This window comes from Manis javanica, chromosome 3 (assembly GCF_040802235.1).
Source record: "Manis javanica isolate MJ-LG chromosome 3, MJ_LKY, whole genome shotgun sequence".
Taxonomy (NCBI): domain Eukaryota; kingdom Metazoa; phylum Chordata; class Mammalia; order Pholidota; family Manidae; genus Manis; species Manis javanica.
This window is the reverse complement of record NC_133158.1, coordinates 168,784,696-168,802,972: the sequence shown is the minus strand read 5'-3', so window position 1 is coordinate 168,802,972 and position 18,277 is coordinate 168,784,696. Positions and strand designations below refer to the sequence as shown.

The window sequence follows — 18,277 nt, the reverse complement described above, 5'->3', positions numbered from 1 at the left end:
TACAGATCTTTAAAAAAAACAACTTACAGTTCTCTCATTGCATGTGTAGTACTTGTTTATAGTAAGTACAGAGAAAAAAAGCAAGAAATAGAAGTCCATAATTTTACTTTTCAGAAGTAATCATTAGGTCTTTTAAATGAACTTACGAAGAATTGAGTATTTTCATGTTTATGCAGTATACTTTTGGTAAGTTTATATATAAATTTTTATCTTTGCATTATGAAATTTGAAGTCTTTATTTTCTATTTTTAATTTTTTGGTATAAAAACAAGTTACTCAGTTTTTATATTTTATTGGCTACCTTATTAAAGTCTTTCTTTACTCTAATTGGACTCTTTCACTTTAAAAAATGTTGCATAGAATGTTTCAGGGAGGAAATAGTATGAGCAAAGGTATGAAGATGTTTTTCAATGAACCTCAAGTAGTTGGGTATTAATGGGAGTCATAAATTGAAATGTCTCTGAGAGAGATTGGAGGTGAGGTAGTGAGGAGCCAGATGAGATTTTTGTTTGCTGTGCTTAGGAACTTGAATTTATCCTAGAGGTGATATGGAGCCATTTGAAATATTTCAAACAGTGATCTGATCTGGTGTGATTAAATCAATATTTCAAATAAACCAGTGTGGCTATAGGTTGGAGGATTGAGTTGAGGGAAGCAAGAAGACTAGGAGACTATTGAAATATTCTTGGGGCAGTGGAGGCCTTTATTAGGTCGGAGTGAGTAGGATTAAAGAAGAAGGGATGGATTTAAGCTATATATTTTTTTAATAATAAATGGGCAAGGTTTTAAGTGGGAGTCCTGGCTGATCTCAGGGTTTCTGATTTTCCAGCTTGGTTGAGGAGATGCTTCCATTAGATGAGATGAAGAAAAACAGTTTTAAGTTTGAATTTTACTAATTTCTCCTTTTGAAAGACAGGGAGGTGCGGGGTATTACTGAGAGGAGATTAGTTTATGAATGTCATGACCAGAGTCAAAATTTTACAGCTAAGAAAATGTATACAGGAAGCAAAAAAACCAGATCTGAAACAAAGGCTTTAGAGTCATTAAAAATTAGCGTTAACAACTTTTATTTAAACTGCCTAACACATACAGTGGGTGCATCACATTCTGTACATTAAAAGCGGTTTACTGTAGCATGAGGGCAAAGCTTGGTGAATGTTTTGGGAGGCTGGAGGAGGGGATTACAGCTTCAACCCAGGTGACTTAGTGACTTCTGTAGTGGCTGAGAACCATTGTCTCGTTGAAAGGAATACTGTAATATAGAGATCTGTGTTTTTTATTATTATGAACTTTTTATTAAGAGAAAAATTACAAGCATTATACAAAAGTAGATGGCAGTATATAGTGAACCGCATTGTAACTGTTGTAACAACTTCAACATTTATAAACTTGTTTATAAACTTCTTTGAGTTTATAAATGGTTAATGTTGTTTTTATATCTTACACCTTCAGTACTGTATTAGTTTGATGCAAATCCTTCACATATCATTTCATCTGTAAATGTTTTGGTAGGTAAGTACAAAGATAACTTCAAGAAACATAAAAAGCATCAATAATTTTGTAATATCATGAAATAGTTCCTAGTGCTATTTTTTGAAAAAGTAGTTTCAGCAGAGAGTTAGGGCTAAAATAAGATCCCCCCTCCCTAAACTAGACGAGGGAATGAGAAGTGAGGTCGTAGAAACTGTGACTGTGAGCTGCTTTTCTAAGAAGGAAAACCTAGTGAGAATAGGGAGGGGTGCTACAGTCTTTATGTTTTATGTGATAGGGGACACGTGAGTCGTTTGTAGGCTTAGGGAAAGAGAGGATAGAGAATGAAATAGTGACATGAGGGGATGGAGCAAGAACAAGAGGAAGGACACTTTTCCGAGATAACACTTATAATATTGATAGACAAAGAATGAGTGAGGGAAAGACAAAAAGCAGATAGTTCATAACTAATGACCTCATTTTTTAAAAAATGAACTTCAGGGACGGTGGAGGTTGTCCACAGATAGGAAAGGGTTTTAAGGTTAGTGAAAATTTGGAATAATTGTTGAAGAAAATGGTAGAGGGAGCTCATCATGGACAAATAGATTGCTTCAGTCGGATTGAGATTCCTCTTGAAATTGGAGACCAGAATACAGAGTGTATCAGTTTGCATGTCTTTGTGAACCTTTCTCTAACACTGCTCAGCAATTTGTATGCTTTAGAGAAGGTAGTTTGTGATACTATTTTAGACTTAGACTTTGATATGACAGGTCTTCAGAAGGACGAGGGGTAAAAAGGGTTGGTGAGGAAGTAGTTTACATGGTTCATGTGTCCACCTACTAAGAAAAGGTGATGATGAAGGGCCGGCTAAATAATGTAAGGAATAAGTTCTAAGCGGTGTTCATGAAATTGAGCAGGTGTAAAGATAGTGTGGACATGAAAGAACTATGAGTATGGTTAAGAGTTTGGTTGTGAAAGCTGGTAGATGAAGTTCAAAGGTTGTGCGTGAATGTCCTTGTAATTGAAAAGGTTCAAGGATTTTTTGACTTGGATTTTAGATAGACATTACCCAAGGCATATGATAGAGAAGAAGTTTATCGAAGATGCAAACATCTTCAGAAATGTGACTAGCAGTGGTTAAGTGTTCCGCAAGTGGTAGGTGACACGAGTGAGGAAGATTAGAGGGTGGTATACATGTGGAGGCAGGAGCTGTAATGATTTCTGAAAGACTGTGGGTAACCAGAAGAGTTCATAGTGTGGGAGAGGATGTGTCCTAGTTTTTTATTTATTTTTTCCTAAGGTACGATTAATATACACTCCTATGAAGGTTTCACATGAAAAAACAATGTGGTTACTACCTTTACCCATATTATCAAGTCCTCACCCATACCCCAATGCAGTCACTGTCCATCTGTGCACCAAGATGCCACAAATTCACTATATGGCTTCTCTATGCTGTACTGTTCTCTCTGTGATTCCCCATACCATGTGTACTAAACATAGTACCCCTGATTTCCCTTCTCCCTCCCTCCCCACCCGCCCTCCCACACCCCTCCCCTTTGGTAACCACTAGTTCATTCTTGGGGTCTCTGAGTCTGCTGCCATTTTGTTCTTTCAGTTTTGCTTCATTTTTCCCAGTTTTCAACTGTGTTCCAGATAGCAAAGATATTTCTATATGCAGATGTCAAAGACTGGCCTTGGCCATCATTAAGCTCAGAATAGTCATGTACAAATGGAAAGTAAGAGAGTTTTGTAATTACGTGCCTTGAATGGCATGGGCCGTCAATACTCTTGGAAACTTTTGGGTATTCATCACTTCTTCTGTGAATGAAACATCTGAAATGTTAGATATGGAAATATGGAAGAAGAGGGATGATGATGGTGTAGGTGCAATGGAGCTGCAGAGCAGTATGAGCACAGGCAGTTGGGGCTGAAGACAACACAACTTACTGTTTTACCTGTAATAGAGCATGAGTGTAGGGGTAGTAAGAGAAGAAAGGTAGTAGGTTTAGCATCAGAAAGCCCTACCTTATGTTTAGCCTTTTTATCAAGTTCGCCTAACCCAAATCTAGATGTACCATAAGAATATCCCTTAGAACTCTCTTGGGGGTAGGGAGATACAGCAGTGTAGTTCTGAGCAGTGAAATCAAGGGAGACTTTAGTATAATTAGGTTGTCATTTAATATCCTTCAGTGTTTTGGGACTTAATGCAAAACATCAGTTGTCCCAGACACTTGAACATGGAATCATTCATACTTTACATATTCTAGTTAGTAGAGGTTTTGCTATTGTCTCTAGAGTACTTAATGTTTAGTAGGAACATGTGAGAAAAATAGTGCATGTTTGTAAGAACTGAGACGTATGAAAGGAGTCAAGTAAGCTGGTAATTAAATATAACAGCCTGATCAATGTGTTAAACTGTTAATAAGCTACAACCAATGTAATGTCCTAGAATTTTGTACTTGGTACAATAATTTTTGTACCTCCACTAACCCTAAATCATTACCATTGAAAGTAGTGAATTTAGCATTGGGGAATGCTTAAGAAATAGGAGAAACCTGATTAGGGGCATCCCAGGAGTATTTTTAATCAAGTGATTGCCCTTGGGCATCTGGCAGGCATAGTAATCCAGTGAGCAGCAATGAAAAGACTATGGTTATGATTGTTCCAAGAGTTTTTATACATGTACTTCACTTAACTTTCTGCTGCACACCCAGTTTCACAGTCAGCAGGATTCTGAGAAGCCTTCTATTATTGGAGGAATAGTCTGGTCTGTTCTTCAAATTCTGATAAAGTTTTTTCCCCCTCAAGTTAATTTTCTAATTGCGGAACCTAGTATTTATACAATTTTATAATCTACAGTTTTGTGTTGTAAAAACACATTATCTTATCTTCCCTACACTTACTAATTTAATATTCTTTGGAACTTATGTTTATGATCAGTCAACTCTCAGTGTGATTGTGGGCTTTACAAATATAAATTATCCAAAAGTGAAGAAACACAGTATAAAAAATTATGTCTTACATTTTGATGTGTAAAATTTGATAAAGAATCTATCTTAAAGTAAAAGAAAATCTTGAAGAGTCACATTATCTCAAAGGTGGAATGCTTTATAAGTTTTAAGTGGTCTGCCCCATTGCCACATGGCCACATCACTTAAGTAAGCAGATGCCTTCCTTCCATTGTTAAGAATAGTCACTCTGCTTTGGCCTCCTACCTTGCACGTCAAGTCTTGGATCAAATGTTTTCGCCTTAGAAAGTCTTTCTAAGACCATCCTCTTGAAGTACTTTGGTTTTATCACTTGTAATCTGAAATTGTCATGTTTATTTCCTTATTTGTTGTCTGATTCTATGTATTAGAAATACCAGCTTCTTACCAGTGGGATTTCATCTAATTTATTTACTGCTCTGTGTTCAGCACTTAGAACATTATGTTATGTTTCAGAGTTGCTCAATAAACGTTTTATTAAAATGGTGTTGAGTAGGTAACTTCTAAACAGTGCTTTCTTGGAATACAGGGGTGTTATGGGTAGATTTGTGTTCCCAAATGATATGGTGAAGAAGTAATCCCTGTATTTAATGAACGTGATCTTAGAATAGGGTCTTTGAAATAGGTCTTTGCAGATGTAATTAAGTTAATATGAAGTCATACTCAATTAGGGTGAATCCTAATGCCATTTGAGTGGTGTCCTTATGAAAAAAGAGAACACAAAGACGCAGGCAAGAGAATGCTGTGTGAAGACAGAGACAGATGGACTCAAGGAAGACAGTCATGTAAAGATGGAGGCAGAGATTGGAGTTATGCTGCAACAAGCGAAACAATGCCTGGGGGTATCAGAAGCTGGGAGAGGTAAGGATAGATTCCCCCTCAAGGCTTCAGAAGGGAGCATGGCCCTACTAATATCCTGATTTGATCTTCTAGCAGCCAGAACTGTGCAAGAATGTGTTTCTGTTGTTTAAAGTCACCCAAGTAATGTAACTTTGTTATGAAAACTAATACAAGGGAAGAGCCTTGGAAATGCAAAATATAAAGATGAAAGATAAAAAAACTTATTCTCATTATTATAGCCTCTGACTTTTAGCACTGTGTAGCTAGGAATTTTCTTAATGGGATTGAACATTTATAGAATTTTGAGTATGTAAAATATCATTGGTTTTATCAGATGGTTGCTTTTTTTCTCTGCAAGGATTTTTTTTGGACATATGCACCCGTATGTCTACTGCAGCACTATTTACAATAGCCAAGATATGGAAGCAACCCAAGTGTCCATCAGTAGATGAATGGACAAAGAAGACATGGTACATACACACAGTGGAACACCACTCAGCCACAAGAAAGAAACAAATTCACAATCCGCAACAACATGCATGGATCTGGAGGACACCACCCTCAGTGAACTAAACCAGGCGGAGAAAGACAAGTGCCAAATGATTTCCCTCATTTGTGGAGTATAACAACGAAGCAAAACTGAAGGAACAAAATAGCAGCAGACTCACAGACTCCAAGAAGGGACTAGTGGTTACCAAAGGGGAGGAGTGCGGGAGGGAGGGAGAAGGGGATTGAAGGGCACCACGTCTAGCACACATGGTGTGAGGGGTCACGGAGAAACTATAGCACAGAGAATGCAAACAGTGAATCTACAGCATCCTACTACACTGATGGACAGTGACCCCATTGGGGTATGGGTGGGGACCTGACAACGTGGGTAAATGTACAACCACACTGTTCCCCCCATGTGAAACCCTCATAAGAGTGTACATCAATAACACCCTAATAAAAAATTGAAGAAAAAAAAAGAATGGACACTCTTTGCCACAAGGACTTCCCTGGGGTGAGGAGTCCTCTGTTAGAGTGTGTTATGTAAGAGACACGCATTTGGGAGAACAAAGAGAGGAACTGTTAAGACACACAGATAGGATTTTTCCAGGAGAGTCAATGAGACTAGGCTTCCTATTTACTCTCAGAACAACGAACAAACCCCAACATACTGCTGACAAGGTGCATGAATGTGGGAGGCATCACAGAATCAAGTTTTCAGAGAGTGTTACTTTGGACTCTAGCTTTCAAAGTCTAGTAGGAAAGAGCCTGAGTGGTTGACAGCAATAGTTGTCACACTGCTACTCAGAAGGCTACCACTTTGGAGATTCCTGCCCAATCAACAATGCTCAGGGGGAGCATCTTTTTATTCACATAAAAGGAGACCGCAACATGGGTGCAAAACACTTGTCAGTTACCAGCAAGACTATCTGTAACGAAAAACATTTTAGTTACAGTATCAGAGGAGTCAAAGCCAGCCAGACACAAGAATGGCCACCCTGCCTCAGTGGGCACATATTTGGGATGAAAGCAACCACTGGATGGGAGTCTTGGGAGACGTGCTTTGAGAATGGAGCGAGGCCAGGAAGATGAGGCCAGGGCCACCTCTCCTGCAGACAAGGTCCAAGCCCCCAGCTGACTGTGCTCCTTCACCTCTGAATCTAGGGCCACAATGGGAACAAAAACCAACCCACAAGGCAGTTCCTGAGCAGCTGACTGACTGTGAGTACCTTCCTGTGTGCCTGTTCTTCATGCCCGAGCTCTGGCAACCGTCAGAAGAGTACAAAGATTGCCTGCTTAAGTTTTGAAGACATGAAGATTTTCTTCCTTCACGATGGCAGGACTCCATGTAAGATCTGTAAACAGGTTTACAAAATACTGTAAACATAACAGAGATTGTATAAAACAAATAAATCCAAATTTACAAGTGGGTACAAAACAGAGGGCAGCTTCATATGATTTTTTTTTTTGCTATATGATTTTTTTTATTACAAATATAATCCTGAGCTAAAAACTGGGAAGTGGGGGATAGCCATCTTCTGGTACAGAATATCCAAGGATGTTCATCTTTTACTTTTCTCTAATGTTAGTCAACCGCCAGAGACAGTTCTGAAGGTGTGATTTTGGAGACACTTATAGCTGCTGTGGTGCTCACCATGGAAGCGGGCGCGGCTGCGTCCTCTGCCGCCTCTAGTTCGTCCTGGAGCTCCTGGCTGATGCGGGACTACAGGGCCGCGGGGGTGAGCCACTCCTTTGGGAGGCAACTCTGTAGATAGGGTACACGGGAGCCGAAGCAGGCAAGCTGATTGATCCAGCGAGCAATCTTTTTCCCACAAAGAATCTGTGCTAAAGCTGAAGAAAAGTGATTGCAGTTGTTCATCACCAAATGATAGGCATTCCCTTTGTATTCTTTTCCCAGCTCTTCTACAATTTTTTCTCAATCATCTTCTAGGAAGTCAGTGCTCCCTAAAACAACAGCTTCTTTAAATTTAAATCTGTCTCCTAGTTCAGAAGCATTTCCTGGGGACATTTCAGATATTCCTGAAGACGGGTAAGGATGGCCACCGTAAGTAAATTCTCTGCCGTACACTTCAACTCCTGAATGAAAAATTCCAATTCCAATGGATGAGGTGTATTTTTTCTTCCAGGGCAAGTCGTACACGTTGAGCACCACTAACTTGTTAGCCCCCATCCTCCTCTGGCAGCCGCCGCCTCGCCCTGCAGCAGCTGTGTCTCCGCGAGGCTGTGGCTCTTACCACCCTCGCGGACGCGTCTGGGAGGCGGAGTTGGTTGCTCTGCTCACAGCCGGCCGCGCGGCAGCCAGGGCATGGCGTCAGGGTCCTAGCGCCGTCAGGGTTCCCCTCCACACCGACGGGGCCAGTGTGGTGGCTGCTCGCCGTTGCTTAGGCCCCTGTCTCTGCAAGGATTTATTGAAATCCCACTTGGTGCACAGTACAGCCTCATGGAACTCTGTGGGATATGCAGATAGTTTTAAGTGCGGTTTGATTAAAATGACTTGGAGTCTTTATTGTCTCTGTCTTGAAGAAATACAGACCATATTGGGTCGGTGGAAGGGAGGGAGAACCTGCATGGCACTGATGCCCAGTATATCTAAGAATAAGGAAATGTATTGAACCCTGGGGAGAAAGTGGAAAGATTATTAGATAAAATACCTTACCTCTTTTTTCCTTCATGTTCTTGGACTTTTGTATTTTAGTAATACAGTTTCGGAGTTAGTTTGTGTTCCTTTCCTTCTCTACTGTGAAATAATTTCAGTCTTTACTTAAGTTGCAAGGAAATACAAAAGTTGTCTCTACACTTAATCTATCTTCCCCAAATGCGAGTATCTTAGATAACCATAGCACAATTATCAAAACCAGAAAATTAACTAATACTGTGTTGTTAACTAATAAGCAGACCTTATTCACGTTTCATCAGTTTTCCCTCTGATACTCATTTCTGATCGAGGATGCAATGAGGTATCACTTGTTGCATTTAGTTGTTATGTTTCTTCTATAATGTGGCACTGTTCCTCAGTCTTTCTTTCGTGACCATGACAATTTTGAAGAATCCTGGTCAGTTATTTTGGAGAATGTCCTTCAATTTGTGTTTATATGATTTATCCTTGTGATTAAATTGAAGTTCTTCTTTTTTGGCATGAATACCACAGAACTGAAATCATACCCTTTTTTCATCTTATCGGGAGGTGCATGCTGATAATGTCTCATTTAATGGTGTTAATTAGGGTCCCTTGATTAAGGAGGCGTTTGTCAGTTTTCTCCACTGTACTGATAATGTTTTCCTCTTTGTAATTCATATCTAGTAGGAAAATACTTTTAGACTGTGCTTAAGTTTCTTAGTATACTTCAGCCCTACTATTTTAGTGCCCATTAATAATTCCTGCCTGAGAAAATTAATCGAAATTTAATTTCTTTTGCCTGAGAAAATGGTCAAGTGGTGATCTTTCTCTTTCCATCATTCCTTTTTCATTTATTTGTTCTTGCCCCCAATTTACTTTTTCATTCTATTTTCCTTTCCCCCCATTTACTTTTTTCATTCAATATTTAAATTTTTATCATTGTGTAGTCTTATATGTTTGTTCTGTTCTATGGGTCATAATCATTATAGTTCAGGTTTTCCTAATTATATGTGTGCTCATGATGTGAACGATTTTTCAGAATTTAGGATAAAATGATATTTGATAGTGGAGCAATATATTTGAGAAGAATTTACACCTAGCTCTCTGGATTTAACGTAAGACAAAATTAGATATTATGTGCTAAGTAAACCATATTTGTTCAGAATTTCCTATTATATAATAACTTTTCCTAAACCAATCCACAAAGTAACGAACCACTACAATTTTATAGCTTTTATCTGGTTTGGATCTCATTCTTTTAAGTTCATTTAGTCTTAAGGTTAAGAACCTGTTTCTTCCTGGTGCCAGTCCCATAGATTTTTTTTATTTCACTGCTTCATCAGATTTACTAAGCAAAAAACCTAAGAGTCTATCTAGGACAATGGTAAGGTGATGCCTTTTTCCACAATATTGAAACAATTTTTATATGAAAATGAAAGGGCTATTCCAGCTTAATTATTCTTATAAGCTTTGTTAGAAGATATTTTCCATACATATTTTTATATTTTTCCGAAACTAAGAGTAGATGTTTGTTTTAGCGAAAGGACATGTTTAGGATATTTTTGTTGTTCCTAACATACAGTGACTAAATTGATGATATACAGTATTTTTCTTAAAGAGGTTGTTGTCAGACAATTCTTACTTGTATGAGTTGGCATTTCCATTAGAAAACTATTTACAAGGATGGAATTATTTAGCCATTGAATTAAGTGGTGGTGGTTTGTTTTGTTTTAAACCACCTGAAGGGCAGTTATTTATTTTATTTATCCTTCAGGAATAATTATTTTTAGTATGTTGAGGTACATGCAATATAAAATGAACAAATCTTAGTGTACAGAATAATGAGTTTTGATGTGCATATGTACTCATGTAACTTCTCACTAATTGTTTTCACCCCTTCACCATTTCACCCATCTCCCCAAGTGGTATGGTATGTTTGACTTTTGGAAAAAAGTTTAATTTTTAAAAATCATAATGTAATTTTCATATAAAGTACATGGAAACGAATTTGTGTAATTTTGACAGGCAGGTCTGTCAATTTTCTTTTTGCAAGCATTCTCTTTTACATACTTACTGTAGGTGATTTAGTTTAAAGCAACCTAAATTATTTGGGTTCATTTTTACTTGTTAGCAATTTTGAAGGCTGATGACATTGTTAGTGCTCTTTCAACTTAGGCCCCTAAGAAGGAACTAGGGGTTACCAAAGGGGAGTGGTGGGAGAGGGCTGGTGGGACGGAAGGATAACGGGTTTGAGGGCTATTAATGATTCGTATACATGGTGTATGGGCTTCACAGGTCATACAGTTTAGCACAGAGAAGACAAGTATTGACTCCTTAGCATCTTAGTATGCTGATGGACTGTGACTTCAGTAGGGTATCTGGGGGGGACTTCATGGTATGGTTGGATGTCATAGCCACATGTTTTTCATGTGAAACCTTTGTCATATTGTATATCTGTGATACCTTAATAAGAAAAAGTTGTAGTGAGAAAAAGATGCTATGCACAATAGTGTTAAAAACAAATTTATTAAAGAATTATCTCTTCTTTATTAATGTAATATTCTAGTGGCCTGGTCTATCTTTATTTATTTATTTTTTATACTTGCTAATTGTTATGCCCCTTTTCTGGCTGCGTGGTACTAGACAGTTCTTCAGGAATATGAAGAGAAAACAGTTGTACTTAAAAGACCATATAATCTCTTAAAGAGCGAGAAATGCAGGTTAATCTCTAAAAATATATGGGCATTTTGCTGTGAAGTTAAAACCACTCAAAAAAAATAACGTTTATTAGTTTAAAAAGTGATGAACAGAGAAAGGAGTAATAAAAGTAAGAAACTGAATGAAATTTGTGACAGTAGAAATTATAATACATGCACACACACACACAGTATATAGCAAAAAGTACTGTTAGTGTTATGAATAAAGGTGGTCTGAAGGCTTTTAAGTGTGAGACCTTACCCTGCGTAGATTTCAAGGTTAGAGCTTTCAAGTTAGCTTCAGGAAGAGTGTGGTATGGTTTAAGAGGTAGTTATGTGCACATACACAGAAGCAGAAGAGAGTTCTTAAATTAAATATATAATTTGAATTAAGAGTAGAGTAATGGAAGAGAAACAGTGAGAGTTCAGATTGTAGGAGGCATTAAGGTTCTTGTTGCAATTTCATGATGTTAGAGTATAAGAAAATACAGTTATGGGAATACTGAAAATAAAGGAAAATATAAGTAGATGTGTAGAAGTATTTTGGGAAAGAGGTTAAATATAGTTATGGAATTGCATTTTCAGGGGTTGATGCTTAAAGTTTTGACAGAGATTGGTCAATACAAAAAAAAATGGAAAACTGTGTGAATCTTATTTTGGCTTTTCATTTCCCTTTAGGGACATTAATCTATGTTTTGGGATTTATGTGTGTGAGATTGTTCATAGAGGCTTTTTCAAACTTAGCTGTCCTCTACTCTGATATACCCTACTCCTTTGTCTCATTCCTTAAACACTGCTTGGCCATCCACCTTCTACCTCCACTAGCTTCAAGTGTCACTGCTATATGAGCACCATCACTGAGAATGCAACTTTTATCTTTTTTTCTTTTTCTTTTAAAGAACAAGTTGCTAACTTTGGTTAGTTTGTCAACTCTGGGAGTTCTCCTCATCTTTGATTTTGTATTCTTTGCTTTAAATAAAATACATGTATATACATTCACACAGATCTTGTTAATTTACAAAATGTTTGCTAGATTTCAGGCCTAAGAATATAGCAATGAACAGAAAAGACAAAAAATACTTGCCCTGTCAGAGCTGACATTCCTGAATATTTCTGTCTGCTTCTGCCTCTTGTAGCTGGGAGTTAATATTTATTAAAGAGTCACAGGCATTCTTGTAGTCACTCTTCTCAAAAACCATACGGACTATAGTTTCTTTCATTATGCCTGTTTTTAAGAGATGGGAATACTGAGACATAGTGAATTAGAGAGTTAGAAGGCATATCTGTTCTAAGAACCTGGACAGTATGCCTCCAAAACCCCACTCTTACACCAGTCTGCTATGTTTCCTTTTGATTTGAAGGTTATGTTACCTAGAAATGCTACGAAGAATAGCTTTCTATAATATGTTATTAGATGTGAAGGCAGAGTAGTAAGCCAAGTTGATGTTACCAGTGATCTTTTCATCTTTGTCCTATTAAATATGTATTTTGATTTTGGAGTAAATCCTTCTATTTAATATTTTAGATTATCTATATTAATATTTTCAAAATTTTAGTACTCTCCTATTTCTTTTTTTTGTGTTTGTGTATCATTACTATACAATCACATGAGCAGCATTGTGGTTACTAGAGTCCCCCATTATCAAGTCCTCACCACACACTCAAATACAATCACTGTCTATCAGCGTAGTAAGATGCTATAAAGTCACTACTTGTCTTCTCTGTGCTATACTGCCTTCCCTGTCCGCCCCCCCACCCCCATATTATGTGTGCTAATCGTAATGGCCCTTATTCCCTGTATCCCTCCCTTACTACCTACCACCCCCAGTCCCTTTCCCTTTGGTAACTGTTAGTCCATTTTTGGGTTCTGTGAGTCTGTTGCTGTTTTGTTCCTTCTGTTTTTCTTTGTTCTTATACTCCACAGATGAGTGAAATCATTTGGTACTTGTCTTTCTCCACCTGGCTTATTTCACTGAGCATAATACCCTCTAGCTCCATCCATGTTGTTGCAAATGGTAGGATTTGTTTTCTTCTTATGGCTGAATGATATTTCATTGTGTATATATACCACATCTTCTTTATCCATTCATTTACTGATGGATACTTAGGTTGCTTCTCTTTCATTGCTATTGTAAATAGTGCTGTGATAAACATAGGGGTGCATGTGTCTTTTTCAAATTGGCTCCTTCATTCTTGAGGTAAATTCCTAGCAGTGGAATTCCTGGGTCAAATGGTATTTCTGTTTTTAGTTTTTTGAGGAACCTGCATACTGCCTTTCACAATGGTTGAACTAATTTACATTCCAACCAGCAGTGTAGGAGGGTTCCCCTTTGCATCCTCACCAACATTTGTTGTTGTTTGTCTTTTGGAGGTGGCCTTCCTAACTGGTGTGATGTGATACCTCATTGTGGTTTTAATTTGCATTTCTCTGATGATTAGCGATGTGGAGCATCTTTTCATGTGCCTGTTGGCCATCTGAATTTCTTCTTTGGAGAAGTGTCTGTTCAGCAACTCTGCCCATTTTTTAATTGGATTATTTGCTTTTTGTTTGCTGAAGTGTATGCTCTTTTTATGTTTTAGATGTCAAACCCTTATTGTATATGTCATTTATGAATATATTCTCCCATACTGTAGGATTCCTTTTTCTTCTACTGATGGTTTCCTTTGCTGTGCAGAACCTTTTTAGTTTGATATAGTCCCACTTGTTCATTTTGGACAGTGTTTTTTTGCCCGTGGAGACATGTTCATAAAGAAGTTCCTTGTGTTTATATTGAAGAGAGTTTTGCCTGTTTTCTTTTAAGAGTTTCATGGTTTTATGACTTACATTCAGATTTTGATCCATTTTGAGTTTCTTCGTGTATGGAGTTCGACGGTAATCCAGTTTCATTCTCTTACATGTAACTGTCCACTTTTGCCTACACCAGCTGTTGAAGAGGCTGTCATTTCCCCATTGTATATCTATAGCTCCTTTCTCATGTATTAATTGACCTTATATGCTTGGGTTAATATCTGCACTCTCTACTCTGTTCCACTGGTTTATGGGTCTGTTCTTGTGCCAGTACCAAATTGTCTTGATTACTTTTGCTTTGTAGTAGAACTTTAAGCAGGGAAGCATAATCCTCCCTTCTTTATTCTTCCATCTCAGGATTGCTTTGGCTATTCAGAGTCTGCTCTGGTTCCACATGAATTTTAGAACTATTTGTTCCAGTTCGTTGAAGAATGCTGTTGGTATTTTGATAAGGATTGCATTGAATCTGTAGATTGCTTTAGGCAGGATGGCCATTTTGACAATATTAATTCTTCCTACCCAAGAGCATGGTATGAATTTCCATTTATTAGTTTCCTCTTTTATTTCTCTCATGAGTGTCTTGTAGTTTTCAGGGGATAGGTCTTTTACTGCCTTGGTTATGTTTATTCCCAGGTATCTTATTGTTTTTGATGCAATCGTGAATGGAATTGTTTTCCTGTTTTCTCTTTCTGCTAGTTCGTTATTACTGTATAGGAATGCAACAGATTTTTGTGTATTAATTTTGTATCCTGCAACTTTGCTGAATTCAGATATTAGTTGTAGTAGTTTTGGAGTGTAGTCTGTAGGTTTGTTTAGGTACAATATCATATTATCTGCAAATAGTGACAGTTTGACTTCTTCCTTACCAATTTGGATGCCTTTTATTTCTTTGTGTTTTCTGATTGCCATGGTTAGGATCTTCAGTGCTATGTTGAGTAAAAGCACGGAGAGTGGGCATCCTTGTTTTGTTCCTAACCTTAGAGTAAAAGCTTTCAGCTTTTCGCTGTTAAGTACAATGTTGGCTATGTGTTTGTCATATATGGCCTTTATTATGTTGAGGTACTTGCCCTCTGTACGCATTTTGTTGAGATTTTTTTTATCATGAATGGGTGTTGAATTTTGTCAAATGCTTTTTTAGCACCTGTGGAGATGATCATGTGATTTTTGTCCTTTTTGTTGATGTGGTGGATGATGATGATGGATTTTCAGTACTTAATGTTTTTTTAAACATATTTTATTTTTTAGGCAGTTTTAGTATCACAGTTAGAATGAACAGAAGATACAGAGACTTCTCATACTCTGTCACATACAGCCTCTCCCACTGTCATAATCTCATATCAGCGTGATACATCAGTTTAATCAGGGAACCTACATGAGATGTCATATCACCCAAAGTCCATTTTTTATATTAGAGTTTTCTCTTGGTGTTTCATATTCTTTGGGTTTTGGTAAGTTTATAATGATATGCTTCCATCATTATATAGTATCATACAGAAATGTTTTACTGCTTGAAAAATCCTTTGTTCTCTGCCTCTTCATTCCTCTGTCACCTAATCCCTGGCATCCAGCAATCTTTTTATTGTCTTCATAGTTGTGCCTTTCCCAGAATGCCATGTAGCTGAAATAATATAGTATATAGCAGTTTCAGATAGGCTTTTTTTAGCTAGTAATATGTTTCTAATCTTCCTGTATGCCTTTTCATGGCTTGATAGCTCATTTCTTTTTTGGTCCAAGTAATATTCATTGTCTGTGTGTCTGTGTCACATTGATTTACTCACCTCCCAAAAGATATCTTCGTTGCTTCCATGTTTTGACAGTAATGAATAAAGCTGCTCATAAACATCTGTGAGCAGGTTTATGTTCAGAGATGAGGTTTCACCTCCTTTGGATGAATACATAGACATGTAATTGTTGGGTCATATGGTAAGAGTATGTTTAGTTTTGTAAGAAACTGCCAAACTGCCCTCCAAAGTTGGTGTACCATTTTGCATTCCTGCCAACGGTGAGTGAGAGTTGTTATTAATCCACATCCTCACCAGTATTTTGTTTTTGTCAGGGTTTTGGATTTTGCCATTCTAGTAGGTTTTTTAATGTATCTGTTTTTTAAAATTAATGACACGATTTTGAGTCACTTTCACAAGTTCATCTGCCATCTGTGTATCTTTTTTGCGGTGTTGGTTCAGATTTTTGCCTGTATTTTAAGCAGGTTGTTTATTTTCTTATTGTTGAGTCTTAAGAATTCTTTATGTATTTTTGAATAATGTTTCTAATATTAAAAGGACAGAAATGTCTTTACCAATACTATTTCCCAATCTATGACTTGTCTTCTCTTTCTCTGGACGGTTTCTTTTGCAGAACAGAAGTTTCAAAGTCTACTGAAGTTCAGTTCATTAATTATTCTTTTCATAGCTTGTGCCTTTGGTAGTGTATCTGAAAAGCCGTCACCATACCCTTTGTCATCTAGGTTTTCTCTTATGTTGTCTTCTAAGGGCTGAATACTTTTGAGTTTGCATTTAGATCTTTGATCCATTTTGAGTTCATCTTGTGCCACATAAGGTCAGTGTCTAGATTATTTTTTGCACGTCGATGTCCAGTTCTGGTATCATATGTTGACAATACCGTATTTTTTCCATTGTGTCACCTTTGCTCTTTTGGTCCAAGATCAGTTGGCTGTATTTACAAAGGTCTGTTTCTGGGTTCTCTGTTCTGTTCCATTGATCGATTTGGTGTTTTGCCAATATCACATTGTCTTGATTACTGTAGAGTTACAGTAAGTCTTGAGGTTATGTAATGTCAGTCTTCCTACTTTGTTCTCCTTTATCATTGTGTTGGCTATTGTGGGTCTTTGGCCTTCCACATAAACATAAACATCAGTTTGTGATATACACAAAATAACTCACTATAATTTTGATTGGATTATGTTAGATCTATAAATTTTTCTGTTTTCATAATATATGCAGTCCAGCTATCCATTTATTTAGTTCTTGGATTTCTTTTCATCAGAGTTTTGTCCGTATTTTGTTGGGTTTAATAACTAAGTATTTTTCTCTTCTTTTGGTGTTAATGTAAATTTGTTTGTAATCTCAAATTTTACTTATTTATTGTTTGTATATATGGAAAATACTGACTTTTATGTATTGATCCTATATTCTTCAACCTTACTGTAATTACTTATTAGTTCTAGGAGATTTTCTTTATTTAAAATTTTCCAAATAGAATATCATATAATCTGCATGTAAAGAAAGTTTAATTTTTTTTCCCTTCCTAGTAGGTATATCTTGTATTTCCATGCTATTCTAAACTTTCAATACAGTGTTGAAAAGGAGTGTGGGACAAGGAGACAGTTTTTTATTTGTCCCAGTTCTTAGCAGGAAAAGCTTCTAGTTCTTCACTGTTATAAATGTTACCTGTAGGATTTTTGTAGATGTTCCTTATCAAGTTGAAGAAATTACGCCGTTTTAGTGCTTTTTTTTTATAGTTATGATGAATGGGTGTTGGATTTTGTCTTGCTTTTCCTGATATGATGGATTACTTTATTTCATATTCAGATATGTGCCACTTAATTATGGTACATAATTCTTTTAATAAAATTTAAAAATTTTGACTTGCTAATACTCTTTTCTGTATTTTTACATCTGCATTCACAAAAGATACTTGGTCTGTAGTTTTACTGTAATGTCTTTGTCTGATTTTGGTATTAGGGTAATATTGTCCTCAGAATGAGTTGGAAAATAATTCCTCTACATCTTTCTTCTGGAAGGCACTGTAGATAATTGGTATAACTTCTTCCTTAAATGTTTGGGAGAAATCAGTAGTGAACCCATGTGGGTGTGGCACTTATTATCTTGGATGCTTATTAATTACAGGCTTATCTTATTTTATTGTGCTTTTGCTTTACTGCACTTTGCAGATATTTTGTTTTTTAGAAATTGAAGGTTTGTGGAAAACTTGCCAACTAGCAAGGCTGTTGATGTCATTTTTCCATCAGTGTTTGCTCACTTCACATCCTTGTGTCTCATTTTTGTAATTCTTGAAATATATCAAAATTTTTCATTATATTTGTTACAGTGATCTGTGATTACTGATCAAGACACTGAAAACTCAGATAGCATTTATTAGCAAAGTATTTCTTAATTAAGATGTGTACATTTTTAAAAGACATAATGCTGTTGCACACTTAACTACAGTATAGTGTAAACATAACTTTTATATGCACTGGGAAACCAAAAAATCACAGGACTTGCTTTAAGGAGAAGTTCACTTTATTAAAGTGGTCAGGAAGTGAACCCATACTGTCTCTGAGGTATACTGTATAGATTCAGTTTCTTTAACAGATAGATACAAGCCTATTCAGACTATCTGTAGT

At 36.8% G+C, this 18,277-nt stretch overlaps 1 protein-coding gene and 1 pseudogene across 5 annotated transcripts in view; one reads left to right on the top strand and one right to left on the bottom strand.

Annotated features, from left to right (window-relative positions):
- The window catches only part of STAG1 (STAG1 cohesin complex component), a 436,291-nt gene that overhangs the window by 71,326 nt on the left and 346,688 nt on the right, over window positions 1-18,277 (top strand). The window lies entirely within an intron of this gene.
- Window positions 1,729-16,910, bottom strand: LOC140848502 (deubiquitinase DESI2-like; annotated as a pseudogene).